The 18,690-nt window shown below is 49.5% G+C and overlaps 2 long non-coding RNA genes across 2 annotated transcripts; one reads left to right on the top strand and one right to left on the bottom strand.

The window, feature by feature from the left end:
* Window positions 1–328: 328 nt before the first annotated feature.
* Window positions 329–6,362, top strand: LOC134516626 (uncharacterized). Its single transcript, XR_010071382.1, has 3 exons — window positions 329–597; window positions 1,002–1,095; window positions 6,227–6,362. It is a non-coding gene; the product is annotated as an uncharacterized LOC134516626 (long non-coding RNA).
* Window positions 4,816–7,435, bottom strand: LOC134516627 (uncharacterized). The gene is made up of 3 exons (XR_010071383.1): window positions 7,287–7,435; window positions 6,376–6,620; window positions 4,816–5,437 (listed from the first exon to the last, which is right to left on the bottom strand). It is a non-coding gene; the product is annotated as an uncharacterized LOC134516627 (long non-coding RNA).
* Between the last annotated feature and the right edge of the window lie 11,255 nt (window positions 7,436–18,690).

Raw genomic sequence — 18,690 nt, 5'->3', positions numbered from 1 at the left:
CTCTCGCCAAGTCCGCCGCGGCCCGGCCGGCTGGTACTTACAGGCGGCCCCCCCGCTCCATGCGCCCCCGGCCCGGGGCTGCGCTCTGCCCGCCGGCGGGGGCCGTCAGGGCATCATCCCTGCCCGCCGCTGCGGGGGGGTCCTCCGCGCCCCGGCGCTGCTGCGGGGCATCGGCGGGGCTCGGGGCGCTGGCGGGGCTCCCCCGCACCACCTCCATGTACAGCTACATCTTTAGGGCCGCTCGGGTTAATATATGTCGTCAGAAGCGGCGGCCGCCAATGGCGGCGGCGGGGGCGGGGCCCGCCGCCCTCCGCAATAAAACTTTTTTGATGTTCGCCCTGCTAATTGCCGAGCTCCTCTTTTAGGATTGGCTGCCCCTCCGCATCCATAATGTAATTAAAACAAGGGGGAAAAAATTATCATGGAGGCAGAGGTTAATGCAAGTGTTTAGCAGATGCCTTACTGTAAAATCTGCATTAAAAAAAAAAAAACAAAAAACAAAAAAAACCCAAAAAACCAAACCAAAACAAAAAAACCAACCCAACCAAAAACCCAACAAAGTCATTAAAACTTAAATATCGGATAATCTCAAAGCAGGTACAGTATGGATCCAAGGAATTTCTTGGCAAAAATCTATGTGAGGGCTCGGGACGCTCCGAGGTTGCTTCTCCGAAGCGCTTTGTGCCGCTCGGGTGGAGGAACGAATAAAACCGGCCTCGGAGAGGACCGCACCGACGGCCCGGTGTGGAAATGCCCCAGCAGCGCGAACCGGTGCTGCCGGTTCGCAGGCACGGAGAGAGCTCGTCGGCAGCTCCCCCGAGCAGGGAGACGGAGCTCCGTCTGTCACCCGGAGGCTGGCGACACAAGTCACCCAAAGGCTGGCCCCGGCTTCGGGCGGCTCCGAGGCAGCGAAGAGCTCGGGGCTGGGCCGGGGGTTTCTTCCCGAAAGAATTGCTGTGAGACACTAACAATAAACCCGACTCTAAATCCTTCTTTTCCAGCCTGCTGCCTGCGCCTCCGCACCTCGGCCAGTGCTCGCCCGGATGGCTTGCGCTCCTGAAGCCCGTGTCGCGCTTGTTTTAACTGGTCGGATCGGTAAGTCACCGAATATTTTTTGGTTTTTTTTTACAGCATGTTCAGAGCTTATTTTCTAGCTTTTACTAACCAATATATAAATATTTCGCCGCATTCCTGCTTCTGCAATAAAATAATAATAATAAAAAAAGCCCAGCGTCTGCGGAAAGCAGGTTTAGTTATCGAAGGGGAATAGTTAAATGTTTGTTTAACGGCCAGGCCAGGAGGAAATCTCCCGTAGCGATTTAGGTGTTTTGCTGTGGTAAGCTTGAAGACGTTACAGAAGGAAAATGGATCTCAAGCTGTAATTCATGGGTAACTTGGAGGCGAGGGGAATTGTTGTCATCTTCAGCTGGAGCCGAGCGTTACCAAATAGCTGCGAAATCGCAAATACCCGGCCGTACGTGTGTCGGCTGCCGGCTGGGCTGCTTCGGCGTATATTACAATGCAATCCTACAATATAGGCAGTGTGGAAAACTGTGTCAACAGGAGCTGAGAGGTCATAAATTAAAGAAAGAGAAAGATAGAGATGGAGGAGTCTGCGAAAGGAGGCGACAAGAACCGCCAGTCCCGTTTCTGCAGCAGCTCCGGGCGCTCCCCGGCCCGGCTGCAGGCGATGTTTTGGGGGGCTGGGGCGGGGGGGGGAAGAGGACGAAAAAGCCCCTCTGGGGGGAATCGGGTGGGGAGAGGAGGCGAGCTGAGCCCGGGCGACCCCGGCTGCCGTCCCGCTCGCTCCCGTAGCCGCCGCCGGGGCTGACGGGGGTTTGCGGTGGCCCGGGGGCTTGGCGGACGGGTGTGGGGGCTCCCGGCGGGGCAAGCCGTGCGGGGAGAGGGCAGGCTCGGCCCGGGGGGGGACCGCCCGGTGAGGAGCAGCCCGCTGCGGGAGCGGGAAGCGGGGAAACAACGAGGGGGAAGGCGGGCGCCGGCCCCGCGTCTGGGCAGGACGGGGAGTGCGGGGCTGGAGCCGGGCGGGGGGACCTGCGGGGAGGTGGGGGGGGGGACACACGACAGGGACCTGCGTGTGCATCAGTCCCTACACCTACCCGTGTGCGTCGGGGTGTAAACTGAGTGCGAAAGTGAAAAACCAGCCCAGCTGCAGAGCCGATGTGTGTACACACACATCTTGTACGCGCACACGCAGGCTCCTACTAAAATGATAAATATCTGTATCGGCATCTGCACACGCACACCCGTCCATTCGGGATTATCCTAAGGAAATGCCGTGTCTGCAGTGTGGGGATTTTTTTCCATTTGAGGAAGGCGGGGGGTGCGGGCAGGGCCCTGGGGCGGCCGGGCAGCCTGTCCCGCCTCCGGGGATGCGGAGGATGCGGGGGGGATGCGGGGCTCAACCCGCAAAACCCACCCAGCGGCTTCTGCAGCCGCTCCTCGGCTCAGTTTTCCTGCCATATTTCCCTCGGTGGGAAGAAGGAGCGGGCATTGTCAAGGCCGGGAAGGTATATTGGCTTTGGAAACGGGGTTGTGTTTCCCTGCGCTCTCCTTCTTTGCGCAGGAGCTTCCCAAAATCCCGCAGGCTGGGCTGCGGCGGTGACAGCCCCTGTGGCCAGCCGCGCCGGCCACCCCGATAACATCTCCAAGGATGAAGGGAACGGAAAACATGAGGCAGAGAACAAGTAATAAAAGATACAGGAGATACCGATCGGAACACCGGCCTCCAAAGCTAGCATCATTATTGCTTAATTAGCTTTGGAGAAAGAGGGTCTCTAGATAAAGCGCCCAGCAGGGTCTTTTATATAGATTCCCCCCTATCCCCCAGCAGTTGTTTACGCGTTTTATAAAAGCGAGTTTCGGAGCAAATGCAGCTCTTGTGTCCTCCCGCAGCTTCTCACTGCTCGGGCTGCAGGATGAGGGGTTTTACAGCCGTTCCCGTTTCATCGGCGCGGTGGAAACCGCCGCAGCCCGAGGTGCCTTTCCCAAGGCTCGGCTTCGAGTCCCTTAAAAACCACCAGCGTTTTGCCGATTTATTGATTTGATTGGATTTTTTTCTTTCCCCCGTGCACAAACCATTTGCTTAAAAAAAAAAAATAAAAAGAAAAAAAAAGAAAGAAAGAAAAAAAAAAAGAAAGAAGGAAAAAAAAAAGAGGCTCTAGCCTTATGTCACTTATTTCCCTGCCAAAATGGTTGCATGTTAGGCGGCGATTTATCTGGGCTCTGCTGCCAGACAGGACTTTCCTCGCTCGCTGTAATTAAGAAATTTTGGTGGCGACTGTGCCGAGGCTGGTTTTCCCTTGCCTTACTCCCCCCGCTTATTTTCAAATTTTTATTTATTTATTTGTAAACTTTGTTTCGTCGGGGGTCTGTGCGTGCGGGGGGGGCTGTACCGTCGCTTTTGCCCCGCGGTGGTCGCCGCTCCATCCCCGCCGCCCTCCGCGGCGCGGAGCGGGAGGAAGGGGCTGCCCTCGCCCCCGGTGGGTGCCCGGGGGGCGGCGTGGGGGGGGAGCTTATCGCCAGGTCACTCCTCTCCTGCGGGACACGGGGCGAGGGGGGGGGATTTGGGGCTCACAAAACAATAGAGCTGGGCACCCTCCCCAGCCCGGCCTGGGGTGAATTCAGCTATACTACAAATTAAGCTAATTTCGCCGAACCAGAGGCAAGAGTACGGGCCCGGGGAAGAGGTGAGGAGGCTGGGGGGGGGGTTGGGAAACCCGCATCTCCTGGGGACTGTCGTCTCGGGGGGGGGCCGGTTGGGCCAGCTGTAGCCAGGCCGGGCCGGGCGCTTGAATGAGCAGGCCCGGGGCAGAAAAAAGCCCGGCCGGTGCCGAAGAAGCCGTTTCCTCGTTCTTTCCTCTTTTTTTTGCATCTTCTCCCCCGGTACCGGTGGGGCGATGCTGGGGGACAGGCAGCCCCCCGGGGCAGGGCAGCGGGGCCGGTACCGAGCCCAGCCCCGCGCCGGCTCCCCCCTTTTCGGCTTTATATTTTTAATTAAATCAAATAATCAGACCCGCCACAGCACCCCAAAGACACCCCAAAGTTCCTGGCAGCTGAGGCGCAGCCCTGGCCGAATAGACGGGCCCCCCGACGGCTCCCAAAGGCCCGGGGTGCGCGGCCGGGGGTGGGGGCTGCGGGTCTGGAAAAGCCAGGACACCTTCGGATTTATGGAGAGCACGGTGTCGTTGACCTGAGACCAGAGGTATGGGGAAGGGACACCCCCCCCGGCTGCGTTTGGGGGTGCCCGAGGACCCCGTGTCGCAGGGGTGCCGCTCCCGGATCACGGCGGAGGAGTCGGCAGGAAGAAAAAAACCCGCAAGAAAACCGATTTTTGGGAAGGGGCGCAGGAGAAATATCATTTGAAGGTCAACCTGTCAGTGCGGGTTAATGGAGAGGACTTGTGCCTGCTGGGCCTGCTCCCACCGCCGCGGCCGGGGCTGGCGCAGGATCGGGCCCAGCAGGCCCGAAATAATTGCTGCCGTTGGAGGTTGGAGGAACCCTGGTTTACGTTACTATTATCGGTAACGAACGTCCACATATTTCAGGCATGATAATCTCGCAGCCGTTGTGTATACAGAAAAAAAAAAAAAAGGGAAAAAAAGAAAAAAGAAGGGGAAAAAGGAAAGAAAAAGAAAAAAGAAAAAAGGGGAAAAAGGAAAGAAAAAGAAAAAAGAAAAAAGAGGAAAAAAGGTAAAAGATAAAAGAAAAAGGATAATAAGGAAAAAAGAAAAAAGAAAAAAAAAGAAAAGAAAAAAAAAGAAAAAAAGAAAAAAAAAATCCAGGGAAGAGCAACCCCCAAGACACTGACCGCTCCGCAAGGCGCGCTGAGGGGCGGTGAGCGCGGGACGGGACGCGTTCTCCCGTCGCATGTGTAAGCAATTACTCGAGGATTGCTTATATTTGTGACCGAGGATCCAGAGCTGCATTTAGAGCCTGGGCAGGAATCACGGAAAGAAAAGAAAAACACAACGTACCCCAACCAAGACCCCTTTTTTTTTGTCTGAAGAACGGCGGTAAAGACCGCATAAAATTCTGCAGTGAGGGCACAGGGTGTCTCTATTGGTTTGTCATTTATCTATCCTGTGCACACACATGTTTAATCACGCACGTGGATGTATACAGACACGCACACGGGTTTTTTTTTTTTCCACGTAAAGTTGTTTGTATTCCTGGGAAAGAGCATCTTAAGCCGCTCTTGAGCTCGGCGTTGATGCAATAGGTCGCGAATTAATGGGTAAGTTGTCCTCCAGCATCCGCAGTTGAGGCGTCGGAGGAAGCGGAGGGCAGGCTGGCATCGCTTGGGGTCTGGGCTAACAAAAAAATATCACCAATTCTATTGTCATTCTTCATGGAAAGTCTTCATTTAACAAGGCTGGGGTTTGGGCAGCGTTCATACATCAAAGGCAACCTCGCTGGGCTTAAAAAAAAAAAAAAAAAGGGGGAAAAAAAAAAGGGAAAGATCCCTCTGGAGCAGTGACAATTAACTGCAATTTCGCCCCAAACGCGGGTGTCCTCCCGGCGGTGCCCCCCCACCACCGCACCGGGTGCTGCCACCCCCCCCCCCCCCGGCCCTCGCTGCGGGGCCGGGGCTCCCCGCACCCCCCGGCCGGGTCCCGCAAATCCCGGCCCCGCACCGCGGTTCCTACGCGGCGTGTCGCGGTGTGTAACCGATCCGGCCGAGCGAGGTCTTTCTCGTAATTTGGATACACCGAGTCTCCAGTTAATGACATATAATCAGCCCGTAGGTCACTTGGTCATTCTCTTATTACAAACCCCTCCTTGCTCTCTCTGATCTCCTTTCAAACTGAATTTCACACAAACAAATAAAGCAAGACAGGGACAAGTCCTTAAAATACAAGAGCGAAATATTGGAGGATTGCTGGTGGGGCAACTATAAACATTTTTAAAAGAAAACCCGAAAAGATAGGAAAGAACATCTTATCGAGAAAGAGAGCATTGTGTACAAAACACGGAGGGGAAAACGGTCTGGCTTCTGTTAGAAATGACATAAAATTAAAATAAAAATAATTACAAACAGGAATGGCATAACATAAACAGAAGGGAGGAGGCTTTGCTAGAAATGCGCGGCCGTACTGTAGTTTGTTCTTACAGATGCTACGACCGGTCCCTGGGTACGCAGAATGTTTATTTGCTTCACTTTAGTCGGGAAAAAAAAAATAAAATTTAAATTGTCTTTTTTCTGTAGGAAAGTAACTGAAGAAGCCGGGCACTGGAGAAGCGAGTGTCATGTCCCTCCTCGGACCTGCCGGGAAACGGGGCCGCGGCCAAAACGCTGGGTGTAAATGCGACAACAAAAATAAATATTTTAACATCGCCGCGCAGGACGTATTTTACCGAGTCAACACGTTGTTTTTCTGCTTTTCATTTTTCTTCCCTCTGGGAAGAGACGATGCTCCCTTTTTTTATTAGGTATTCCCCGGCAGATCAGTTTTGATCTCCGTCCAGGTGTGTGTCCATAGATCTGCGCGTACGCCGAGCCCTCGGGGAGCGGGGCCGGGCGTTTTTCGGGAATTCGAGTGGATTTGTCCCAGCCAGAGGAGGGGGGACATTCCCATCGGGCTCAGGCTGGAGGAAGAGACCTGGAAGAGGCGTCAGTGTGTCCCCCCCCGTAGGCGTTGTCACCTCTCAAACCATCCCCGACGTGTGTGGATCACGGCGCTCGGGAGCCGGCCGGGCTGCAGCACTAGCCCGTGGCTACCGACGGGTCGGGATGGCGCAGGCCGATGGTGGGGGGGGCTGGAAAGGGTTAACCCCCCCCCCCCAGCCCCCCTGCCCGCCGCCGCTTCCCTCTAGAGGTCTCATTAGGGAAACCCTCGCTGCTATTTCCAGCGTTTCCTCCTCAATCAGCCGCCCTCAAACGCGGCTCCACAAACAAATTGGCGGCAAAAAGCGCCGATCTGGTCACGGGCGAGGCCGAGCCAATATTTCACCCGGGTTTGCTTTGGAATTACGGCCGGGTTCGTGGCTACCTGCCCGCCACCCCCCCTCGCCCCTCCCCGCTGCCACCTTTGCCGCTGGGCGAGGGATCTGGGGGGAAAAAAAATGTCAAACTTTCACTATCAAAAGCAGAATCTCCCGGTCCAAACGCTGCCCGTGTTTGTTTTTCTTTTTTTTTTTTCGGCTGCGAAGCCAGGACCCCCCCCCTCCAGCACCAGAGGTTGCCCCCGCCCCAGCCCGCCCCCCTTTCCCTGTTAAACCGCTCTTATGATTTGTTATATATTCCTCCCCCCCCCCCAGCTGCTTACTCTTGTTTGACTGTTGTACGAAGCCGCTTTAAATCTTCGGCAGGAAGAATAAAAGTTAAAGGCGCTGGGGCGGGTTCCGCCAGACCTGCGGGTCCGCCCGGTCCCCGCACCGACCCCCCCCGGGGCTCCCTGAGCCTCCTCAGCGCCGCAGCCCCCCCGCCCGAGCCAGCCAAAATAGGAGCTAATTCCATTATGCCCGAAAGCCGGGGTGTAACAGGGGGAAACTTCGGCGCTGAGGAACTAAGCTGCTATATTTGCTTTGCCATAAACCGACGGGAATATTTTACGGTGGAGGGGAACGGTACAACACGAAAGGGAAATATGACAATAAATCTCTTTTTTATGGATTCTCGCCAGCAGCAAAAACACAAGGATTCAACGGTTTTACGACCCAACCATTTCGCAGGTACATCCGAAGATACCTAGGCAGAAAAGAACACCCCGTATCCCCCCTCCCGGCCCCCCGATCGGGGACATCCAACTCTGTCCCCCCCGAGCTCGGCCACGGAACCCCCAGTGACTGTCCTGCTGGCACAGGACACCGCTGCGGGGACAGGCTCCGGTTATTTCTGGTGCCACTGGCACTACCCTGTAATAGTTTACCGATAACGCGAAACTTTGAGTCAGAAGGAACGCTCCACCGTCCGTCCCATAACGAGCACGTGAGGCTATTTTCTTTCTAGTTACTCCAAAACGATTAGCGTTTGAGATCCTTTACCCACCCGTGGAGCCAAATCACAGCTTTAGTTTCACAGGGCCGGTTTATTTAGAGATTTTCACATGCTAAAATAAAAATGGGTACTTCGAGGTGAGGATTTCCAAGTGGCAAAGGGTCTGACGCTCCTTGGCATAGGTGCAGGTTCAGCATGGAAATCCCTTTGAGGTTTTAAACCCTGGATACTTTTGGAAACCAAATCACACAGCTCTCTGCGTCTTGATACCTTTAAAAATCTGCTTCGTGGAAAAATATATTTTTTTCCAGAGTCATGTTCCACTGTAAAACAGCATTCTTACATCCTAAAACCGTTTTATTCAGTGCAAGCATGTTTGCATCTAAGGTGCTGGGAATGTTTTGCTATCTGTCTCCATGCCTTGCTTTGGTTCTTGCGTATTATCACCTCCTGATGTTGCTCACCCTGAGCACCCGACTCCGGGTTTAGGTCACCCAGGGAGCAGGGAATAGCTGGTGGCTCCTGGGGAATTGCTGCTGGGCTGCAGGGGTTTGGAAATGCAGGGTTTGAAACAATCGCTTCCCAGATAATGTCCCAGCGCAGCGCTTTTCCCATCTCGGCACGGCTCTGGAAGCCACTGCTCCCTGGGACGTCTACCAGCCATGAAAGCAGAGGTAGCATGTGCAGTTAAACGTATTATTTCAAACATAAGTTCTTTCAGTTGAAAATTGTCTTTTATATTGCTAAATGAAAGCCACGCTGCCTTTTTCCTGTGCTTTTTTTTTTTTTTAGATAAAATAGGCAAATGATTTCAGAGCCCTAGTTTTTGTTAAGAAAGGTTGAAGAATGATCTACAGTTCGAATATCCAATCACGTATTGAACAACAACCTATAAAATACAAATCACGTATCGAACGATAAAATCCACCCACGATAAAATCCTATAAAATCCACCCACAGGAAAAAGGAAGATCACAACCCCCCCAGGCGCAGACCTCCCCAGTACAAGCTGTGCTTCTCCAGCTCGTCAGGGTGGCACCTATTTGTATGAATTCAAGATTCGCGTGTGCCTACTGCTAACAGGAATAGTTTGTACACCCCGGAGCCGGCTCATACGCCGTCGCCAGAATCGCACAGGAAGGCAGAGCACAGCGCAGGCTGATTTTACTCCATTTATTATTATTTTGCTATTGTAAAGGGCACCGCAAGCACTTTTTTTGCAGCCACTTCAGGGACGTCTACACGATGGAGGAGCGGGAAAAGCGTCAACCTGTGCTTAGCTGGGGGCCAGGGCTGTGCCCTGCGTGCCCCGCAGCCCACGAAGGGCTTCCCCCGGCTCCCATCGTGTACTAGTCATAAAGATATGTCCTACCTTGTAAAAAACAGTGCATGCCCATTTCGTATGATACGTGCGTGCACACATCTGGGCTGCATGTGTGGAAAAGTCAAGGCACACACCGCAAACAATTTTACATGTGCAATTTTCCAAGCATGGGTCAATGGGTCTATAACGCGGCATCTCTACAGTGCGGAAAACGGCATTCTTCTGCACAGGAGGGCATTTTTAAGTGACTTTCAAAGAAAAAAAAAAATAATGCGGCATTATTCTTGGTAGCACAGATAGCAGCAGCTTGTTTCTGCTGGTGGCTCCTGAAGTTTTCCGCAAACCCGCCAAGATGGAGTGTTACTCCTAAACAGCAACATGCACACAGCAATCGGAATATTTCAGATATTCACTCCTATGGGCTGATGTTATTAAAATTAAAAACATCTGCTTTAAGGAATGCAGATTTTCTGGATGTAAATGTCTTCTCCACTCCCCCAGTAAACTCGGCTACTCGGGGAAACGGAGTGTGATTCTGCACGGTCGTCGCGCTGTTTGACACGGTAGCAAACGGAGCGATGCTGCCCTAAGTGTGTTGTTGTTCAACCAACAGCGGGAATTGGATAACGGCTCTAAAGGCTCTCAGCTGGGAACACTTTCCTAATGCCTCTGTAGGTAATGGGATTCCCATCGTGTGCTGCCCAGTCTGTGTCTGCTGGGGGCTTTTTAATGCCTGTCTGTGATCAGCAGAGCTGGGGGGAGCGGAGAAGGGACCCCCAGCCGCCCCACATACCATCACCTCATCCCCGTTAGAGGCACCACTGGCCAAAGTCGAGGGGGAGAAACCTCCTCCCTTTGGCACACCCCTTAAAAAATGTCGGGAAAAACCTCAATACGTGCGTTAGCTCCTCTTACGCCAAAGCTAAGCTGCACGTGCCTGTTTAAGAACGAGGAATTATGTGCAGTGACTGATTGCCGTGCTAACGACCGAAGCACGAGCAGTATCAAAGGTGGAGTTGCACCCAAGGCTGTGGTGTGTCCATGGGACGCTTTGTTGCTCTCGCCTGTCAGGCTGACTCCAAATAGAGAGAAGAAGTCGCAAATGGGAAGTTACCGGTCCTGCTGGCGCGGGAATAAAGAAAAATGGAAGATAATCCCTAGGAGGACGTTGCACTAAACTACACGGAGGTGGTGCGTGGCTAAGAAAGCATCATGGGACAATGGGACACGGGAGTGTGTACGGTGCTACCCAGAAGTAAATAGTGGAAGTTAAAGTCTTTTTTCTATTTTACCTTCTTTTGCTATTCTTATTCTTATTCTTATTCTTATTCTTATTCTTATTCTTATTCTTATTCTTATTCTTATTCTTATTCTTATTCTTATTCTTATTCCTATTCCTATTCCTATTCCTATTCCTATTCCTATTCCTATTCTTTTTCAAATCTGCCACCGGATAAATTTAGTGGTTTCATAAACGATGTATAAATGCAAACACGGCAATAGCGTAAACTTAGTAAAAAAATACCTTGATGCCTGTCTGCCTTTCAGAAAAGAGTATAATGCATTCGAATACTTTCTGTATTGGGAAGAACTGGTCCTTCCTTTGGCTCCAAGGTAGAAGAGTTTGGAGACGGGTTCTCTCCGGCCGTTTGAGATGCCGATTGCCATCACACCTCCCCATAGCTGCTGTCAACAGGAAACCTGCTGTTTGTGGGGTGGGTGCTACGAAGTTATAAATAACACAAACCCAGGACTTTAAATTCTAATATTGTTTATATCCCATACAAGTTGATGAACACGCAGATGCACGCGCACATGCACATACACACGGGAATTTGAAAAAACAGGATTTAGTAATTTCCTCCCAGTATTTACTTCTTAACCACGTTAACCAGTGTTCTAGTTCAAAAGAAACATTGGGATCTGGCCGGATTAGTAACATTTGAGAGCTATCCAGCTCTTGGAAAAACGTCTGGTGCTGTTTCCTCGGGATTCTCATGGATCGTGGTCTTTGTGGAGGCAGGTGTCTTCATTCCAGCTGGCCACGGGGAGTTTCGCTAAGTAACGTTCACAGCGAGGGCTTCAGATCTTGGTCACTGTAGAAATGTAAACTATTTGTGCCTTCAGAACTGGGGGTTAAAATAACGAGAAAAAGAAAGTAAAATCCATTCGTTACATCTGCCTTGAAGGCGATGCTTAAAGAAGGGAAACAGCTGATTATGAGACAAATCTGTATTTCTTACGGTGGTGGCTGTGACACACGGGTTGCACCTCTCGCACGGAGCAGGGAGTGTTGCTGGTGAACCGCGAGTCGGACGCTGGGGGCAGGTGAGCCACGTCTTTGTTCCCTTGATAGATGAAGAATAGAAAGAGCGTTGCCCCTGCCGAAACGTAGAGATGGATCTGAAGGGGCGCATGAACACAAAGATTCATTGCAGCCCACAGGATGCCACCTCGGAGGATGGATACAATTAAAAGAAAAAGCTGGAAAAGGCTTTTTTTTTTTTTTTTTTCCCCCAGCAACTTAAAAATACCGCAATTAAAACTATTATTAAACTAGATAAAGCAAAGCGGAAATTTGTTTTCAGGTTTTAAAGCCAAGAATGTTCTTTGTGCCTCTATCCATTTCTGTGCTCCACGTACCCTGTGCTGTTTACACAAGGATTATCTTGTTTATTTTACAGTTATTATGCTTCATAGAAACTAATCAAGAGAATATTTCTTTTTTTATGACAAAAAGTGGATGTTGAATTGCTCGAGCTGCTTTTATACAACATTCTTGGGTTTGCGATAGTGTGATATTTAATAAAGTGTTTATAAAGGCAGATATAATAGTTTATCAGATCTCAGGCAGTCACAATAACAAAACTGCCCTTCGCCTGAGTGCTGTGTACTGGGCTTCGTAATTTACAACGCGGCACTTTCTAAATTACTTCATAAACTAAGAAAGTTACCTACCAAAGAATCAATCTTATAAGAACTGAGAAATCTTTTCCTAAATATTTTTTCTGTTACTTAGTCTCCGTACAAATCATTATTAATAGCTTGGACTCGGGCAGAAACCGCGCGCCCTCGTAGCATGCAACACGTGCGCGCTCTGAGATATTTCCATGCAGTCCAGTCTATTTAAATTTCCAGGGGAAGAGACCTTTCGGCTTAAAACACTGCGTGCCTAAAGTGGTATCCTGCACAAGCAACGGGGTAAAGCGAAGAGAAAAGACCAAAAGGACGCCGAAGTCTTCACTGTGGGAATCTAACGGAGCAATTCAAGTGGGAGTGAATAGTTTACGAGGCCATGAATAGAGAATGGAGCCTTTCATTTCTGCCTCGCTCGTCCAAGTCCCCACCAACTCAGCTCAAGTGTGCTCGGGCTTACACACACTGTGACGGCGTGTGCTCAGGCTTCTTCGGCAGGAAACAAAGCCCATGTCCGTGAGCCCAGCCTCCCTCTCTGCCGAAGGACCTGCCCTGAGGAATCCTGCCGGCAAACAGCGGCAGACCCAGGTGCGCATCCCGGGCTGATACGGCCCGTTCTTTCCCAAATGTCCCAGCCTGGCTATTCCCTGTGCACAGTCTGTCCGCTGTCGCATGGAAAAGAAAGAAATGAGGGACATTTAAAAGTGGAGAACTGCTATTTGTAATTCAAGACCAATTTTTGGTCTGCAAATAGGCAACGACCTCCTTGATAGTCTAGTGTTTACTTAATCCTCATACTGCAAGCACTTCTGCAGGTAGCCATGGCATGCACCCGTAGATACAAAACATGCCTTAGATCTTAGAATCATAGAATCCTAGAATTGCCTCGGTTGGAAGGGACCTTTCAGATCATCAACATAACACTGAGAAAAACCATCACTAAACCATATCACTAAGCGCTACATCTACCTGTCTTTGAAATCCCTCCAGGGATGGCGACTCCACCACTGCCCTGGGCAGCCTCTTCCAATGCTTGACAGCCCTTTCCGGGAAGAAATTGTTCCTAATATCCATCCTAAACCTCCCCTGGCACAACTTGAGGCCATTTCCTCTTGTCCCATGGCCTGTTCCTTGGGAGAAGAGCCCGACCCCCCCTGGCTACCCCCTCCTTTCAGGGAGCTGTAGAGAGCAAGAAGGTCTCCCCTCAGCCTCCTCTTCTCCAGCCTAAACAATCCCATCTTCTTTATTAAATCATCATCCAATTACACTTTAACCTTCTAAGTAGTTTACATTTCAACCTTCTGTACAGTAGAGGAACAAAAGTATCATTCACGTGTGTTTACATCGCTCATCTTCACATTTTTAGGCAGCATAAATAAACACCTAATTCACATCCCTCGGTAACCAGGTATATCTTCTAGCTGGCCAAAGCCTCTCCTCGAGTTTGTGACAAGCAGCCTGAATGCACAAAATTGCTGTCATTCTTTGCAAAAAGAGCTGCGGATTTAATTCTTGGTCAGGCATTGATCTGAGATAAGTACAGAGGTTGCACTCTCAGAAAAAGACCCACTTATAGTTGTGCAAGGAGCAGCCGCCTTCTTTCACGTCTCAGAATTTCTCATCAGATTGCAAGAAGTGTAGGAAAGATGAGCAATTTGTGTCCTTATTGCTAGTTTTAGAGGAGGTGTATGGCAGTCCCAGGTGATTATTTGATAGCAGAAGAGAAGCAGCATAAAAGGGGAAAGATTTCGTGATTGAAAGTGATCCAGGTGGATAACCAATTTTCACCTAAGGGACATGGTAAGACATGTTCTTAAAGGGTTTTGAGGGGGGGCCATCAAACACATCTGATCTACTGAATGTTTTTTTAAAAGTAAGGATTGCAATCAGGACTCTATCAGGATGCGGATGAGCTGCTTGTGTTCTTGCAACGTCTCCATGGATTCACGCCACATGGTCACCGGTAGAGAGACTGAAGGATAAGAATCAACACTTTACATGACTTCATTGAGGGATGGACTCCAGAACACGAGGTGGATGACCAGGTGTTTTTCTTGTCCAAAGTATGCGCAGCTGAAAAGCTGCAGACTTGGCGTATGTTCATAGACCATTTCTTGCGAGCAGATTCATTCTCCAAAGTTGCGTTTTCACAAGTTTATGTAATTTGGTCAGAATAGTATTGATATTTCCCTGTTCCGTAACTAGAGTTAAGAGGGTGACTTACCCCAGGGTGAGGATAGAAGTGCAGGTGCCAACACCCAAAAGAAGACCGTGAGCTTCAGGGACACCTTTGTAAACTTAGGCTCCGTAAACTTAAGGCTACCAAACAGCTGGATTTCCTGAACACATTCTCTTTTTCAGCCCAGAAGCATAGTTTGGGCAGCTGTTGAAAAATTTATACATTTGTTAGGATCTCAAGCTGTTTGGGAGCTGTGGCAGGTCAGATGCTCTGCCCAAGCAGGTTGTACACAGCCTGGTGGTAACCACAAGACTGCATGAGCCCTTATAGTCAGGCCAACACTTTGAGAGAGCATCATATTTATTGTGCACATGTGACAAAGTCACCGCCTGCCTGCACAGCCAGGCTTTCGCTTCTGGGGGCTGTCTGACGGACCTACTGCCCATGTGCTGCCCAGTCACCGGGAACACGCGCGGTGAAGGCTCTGCGAGTCAGATTTACTGTGAAAACGCAGAGCAATGAAACGCTGCATGTGCAGCAGGACGTGTTGCTTCCTGAAGCACGGGATGGAGCGCACATACGCTGCGCAGATTTCCCAGCCTGGAATACGGGCAGCTCTGTACCAGCCAAACGCTGCAAGCTTGAGGAGGGGCAACGTTTTAAGATGTGTTGGGCATGAGGGCCACGAGAAATGCTCGGCGCGGTGATTCTGCCGACCTCATTGCAAGGTGCCTGATACCCGTTGAGAAAAAGATGCTCAGAGCCTGGCTCACCCTGCCGGGTTCCACTATCGGGCAGGCGTCGCAACTCGTGGCGGTGCAGAGCTCGTCTTGCTCTGTGGCATCAGCCCGTCTATGCCCTCCTCTCCCATCAGAATAAGAATACATAAAGCCGCGGTAACAAGGATGCCCCATAAAGATGCTATCAACATAAATAAAGATTATGAGTCATTCAGGCTTTATACGGAGTAGGTGTTATGTAAATAATTTTTATTCCAAGAACAGTAAGAACCCCTGAAAAGCTGGGGACACCTTTATGGTAATCCTCAATCCCTCGTAAGATAGGGCATTTGGTTACAATTAAAGATGAAGGCTCAAACTACTTATTCATACCTCCCTGGCCTTCAGACAAAAAGAGATCCCGATCTGAGCCACTTCAGGGTACTGGCTTTGCAAAAGCAAAACAAAATTAATGGAATTTTTTAAAACCCAAACCTTCCTGTGCTTCGGTCCCTTTCGGTTTCAATGCCACTCACTATTCCTATTTTATTCATTTTGTCCTCACACGAGAAAAATGTGAACAGACTAGAAGTTAGGTTGGTTTTGTGAGGTTGAGCTGAGGTCAGCGAAAAATTGATAGCAACTTTTGAGATGAAAAAAAATCATCAAAGCTAAAGGAAGCTTCTCAAAGTGGGATTTAATAGCAGCTATCATATTGCCTTCAATGGCTTGACCATTTCTTCTGCAGCTGTTTTATTTTAAAAGATTTCACCCCCATCCCACATGTATAGACCCATACACTGACCTAAGTACACACATCCAAGTACTTTGGTCACTCATGATAACTATAAACCCTTCAGTGAACTACCAGAAAGGTAGTTCAAATGGAAACGGTGAAATTCAATATAGCGTTTAACTAAGTCACTGTCTAAGGTTAAGCCCGAGGAACAATCAGTAACACTGAGAGGAAAGGCAAATATATTAATTGGTACGTGGACACCAGATACATGTGGCTTTCCTGAAAGCTGTCAAATAACCACGGTGGTATTTCAATGGGAGTGAAGAAAATGAGTCTATTCAAATATAGACGTTAATCCATTTCTACATATAAGTGTGTGGATGTGAAAATACCTAGACACAGATTTAGGCGCAAAAGTAAAATTTAAAGACAAGAGGGTCGTTTTATCTGGTAGTCCTGCTGCCTTTCCATCTGTCTAATCATGGGCAGAGAAGTTCTCAGAAAACCCTTAGTGTGCCAGGCACGCCCAAGTCCCATTGACTCCCAGGACAGACGGATTTCTGACGTATTAAGGGCTTTTTGAAAACTCTGCTGTTGTGTGCTATGCCAGCCGTAACTGAAAGCCTTATCTGTGCCTCATAGCAAGAGATCACCTTTTATCACGGTAAGACACAGGCAAATAACCAAGACGATGATAAAATGATGAATAAACCTTCATTTGGACAGTGTGTTTATGTACACGCCCATGTGCGGGCGCACAAGCAGGCAATAATGGGTCCACATACGTTTCCATTATAGTACATTTCCATGGCTCTCTCTTTGATGTTTAATTTGAGCTTCCTCCAAAGACGGTCAAGAAGCATCCCTTCATTTCAGTGGAGGTTGAACAAAATTAAAAATCCACATTTGATTAACTAAAGAAATATTTCTATTTACTCATTCCCCCCCCCCCCAACACTGATATGAAAAACATACCAACAATTTTCAGGCAGTCTTGTATATGGAAATAGTATGACACGATGCCAACCATAAAGCTGAGGATAAAAGAAAAACAGAGAAATAACTTCACTACACATTGACGGATCCAAATAATTTTCCCTTCTCTGAGATTTTTCCTTCCTGAGGTACCTCCTTTTGTAACATTTACCAACAGCAACAATAAAAATGAATTGCTGACTGGTCTTCTCTCATCCCTTGCTTATTCTCCACCCCAAAATCAAACAACACTTCTACAAAGGCGGTCTTTAGTTTATAGTTTAAAAAATGGGCACTTCAGTGTCCTACCATGGTGTGAAAGGGAAACAAACTGTAGGCTGATGGCTCATAGTAAGCCGACAGACAGACAGATACTTGCAAACCTATTTTTCCCCGAGCTTCCTGGCCTCTTCCTGCACATGCAAGTGCACTGCTGGCATGAGACGGAAAATCTGTGAAACAGCTCACCTGCCTCACAGCTTTCCACGCAAGAGAACCATCCATACACTTAATTTCAAAATTGTCTGAAACAACTTGAAATTTGTTCACGATCGCTGTAAATCTGAGATGCCACTGATTGCTACGATCTGCAGCCATCTGCAATCATTGAATAATCCAGGCTGAAGGAACTTCCCGAGGTCTCTAGCCCAAACTCTGTCTCAAGGCAGGGTGCGCTATGGGGCCAGAACAGGATGCTCGGGGCTTTGTCCAGTTGAGTTCTGAAATCTCTTGAGAATGGAGCCTGTGCAGCCTCTTTGCACAATGTGTCCCTATCTTCAAATGATCTTTTTTCCACGATATCCAGAACATCCCATGTTTCAATATAAGAAACAGTCTTGGCGGCCTTCTGCTGGACTCGCTCAGGTTCGTCGGCTGTGGTCCCTGTCTGCGTGCTGCTTTCATAGAATCATAGAATTGCCTAGGTTGGAAGGGACCTTTCAGATCATTGAGCCCAACCTTTAACCTAACAATGCCAAAACTGCCACTAAACCATGTCCCTCAGCACCACAGCTGCCCACCTCCAAGGGTGGTGACTCCACCACTGCCCTGGGCAGCCTCTTCCAATGCTTGACAGCCCTTTCAGTGAAGAAATTTTTCCTAATATCCATCCTAAACCTCCCCTGGCGCAACTTGAAGCTGTTTCCTCTTGTCCCATGGCCTGTTCCTTGGGAGAAGAGACCGACCCCCAACTCTCTACAGCCTCCCATTCGTTTCTGCATGACCACCAGTAAGGTTTAGTCGTTGAGCTTGAATACATTGACCGGGCCAAGCTAACGTAACTTGAGAGATGTTTTTTCCTCGGTCTTTCCCTTGCCTTGTGCTTCTGCCAGTTACCCAGCTGTTGGTCCGACCAGTTTACTCTCACTCAGACCCTGCAGCGTAACAACGTAGAGGGTACCAGGAAACACCATTGCCATCCAGTTTGTCAAAGGAGGATTGGGAATGAGGTGAACTAAGGTGCTCATTTCCACCGTACCAGCTCTGCGATCCTTACAACACAAGAAAATGAGTAACTCACCACGTGTTGGGAGACAAGTCTATATGTTCACGTTTTGTCCTGCCTTACTGCAAGTAGAAAGATAACTTATCACAGCGGAACATTTCCTTCACCGTGAAAGGAAGCAGTGAATTATTCCCAGCTCAACTTGCTGGTTGTTATTTTGTGGAGGATCAGATATTGTGGAAGAGACCATTGGGTCTTCACTCGTGGTGCCAGAGAGGACTCCCAGACCTAGTGAGTGTAGGCATCTCTCATACTCTGTAAGCGTATCTGAATTTTACACCGTAGATATATTCCCCAAACTAAGCCGTCACCTCAGACGACTTATATCAGAATAGATATATTTGGCCCTCTTAAAAAAGAAAGAATTACTGGAAGAG

The sequence above is a fragment of the Chroicocephalus ridibundus genome, chromosome 5 (assembly GCF_963924245.1).
Source record: "Chroicocephalus ridibundus chromosome 5, bChrRid1.1, whole genome shotgun sequence".
NCBI classification, from domain to species: domain Eukaryota; kingdom Metazoa; phylum Chordata; class Aves; order Charadriiformes; family Laridae; genus Chroicocephalus; species Chroicocephalus ridibundus.
The sequence above is the reverse complement of the archived record's forward strand: the minus strand, read 5'-3'. Positions and strand labels throughout refer to the sequence as shown.